Source organism: Herpailurus yagouaroundi, unplaced genomic scaffold, assembly GCF_014898765.1.
Source record: "Herpailurus yagouaroundi ecotype Mexico unplaced genomic scaffold, PumYag 192, whole genome shotgun sequence".
NCBI lineage: Eukaryota > Metazoa > Chordata > Mammalia > Carnivora > Felidae > Herpailurus > Herpailurus yagouaroundi.
The window spans coordinates 13890201-13891195 of NW_024412423.1; the positions used below are offsets into that span (position 1 = coordinate 13890201).

Here is a 995-nt window from a genome sequence, read left to right on the forward strand (position 1 = left end):
GTCCAACTCCCAAACTACATCCACATTTAACTTACTAAGAAATTTCAAAATAATTTTATAGAGTAATTGTAGATGTTTATCCCCATGTTAGTGTTTAAGAGTTCAAGGGGCTCCTGGGTGGCTCATTCAGTTGAGCATCCAACCTCGGCTCAGGTCATGATTTCACGGTTCTTGAGTTCAAGCCCCATGTCAGGCTCTGTGATGATAGCTGGGAGCCTGGAGCCTGCTTCAGATTTTGTGTCTCCCTCTTTCTCTGCCCCTCCCCTGCTCATGCTCTGTCTCTCTCTCTCTTTCTCAAAAATAAACATTTAAAAAAAATTAAGAGTCCCAATTGTGCCATATCTTCATCAACACTTGCTTGAAAAGGTCAGTTTTAAAATTTTAATCAATCCACACTTATCTAGCAGGGGAGACACCATGATCACTAAGGTGGTTTTCCCAGGGCGAGGCGTATCCATTGCACTCCAGATGTGCTGACTGCTGCAATTTTCTCAAATGAGGCATACTTGACTGCATAATCTGTGGTAGTGGGGGACTGCATTCGTGAAAGAAAGAAAGAAAGAAAGAAAGAAAGAAAGAAAGAAAGAAAGAAAGAAAGAAAGAAAGAAAGAAAGAAAGAAAGAAAGAAAAAGAAAGAAAGAAGGAAGGAAGGAAGGAAGGAAGGAAGGAAGGAAGGAAGGAAGGAAGGAAGAAAAGGAAGAAAAAATTAAATTATAATCAATCTAGTGACTATAGAGTGATATCTAATTGTGATTTTCATTTTTTTCTGTTGAGTGATTTAAGCAACTACTTTGAGTAAATTTGGCATTTGTATATTTGCTTTTGTGAAGGGTCTGTTAAATTTTTTTGCCCATTTTTGTTTTTTTTTTTTTCTTTTTTGGTTTTATTACTGAGTCACACAAGTTCTTTTTATGTTCTGGATATGATTTCTTTGTAAAATATATGTATAGCTAATATTTTTCCCTTTACATAGCTTTCCTTTCATTTTTTAAGGG

The 995-nt window shown here is 36.3% G+C and overlaps 1 pseudogene; it reads left to right on the forward strand.

The window, feature by feature from the left end:
- Positions 1–392: 392 nt before the first annotated feature.
- Positions 393–546, forward strand: LOC121010913 (uncharacterized; annotated as a pseudogene).
- The last annotated feature ends 449 nt before the right edge of the window (positions 547–995 follow it).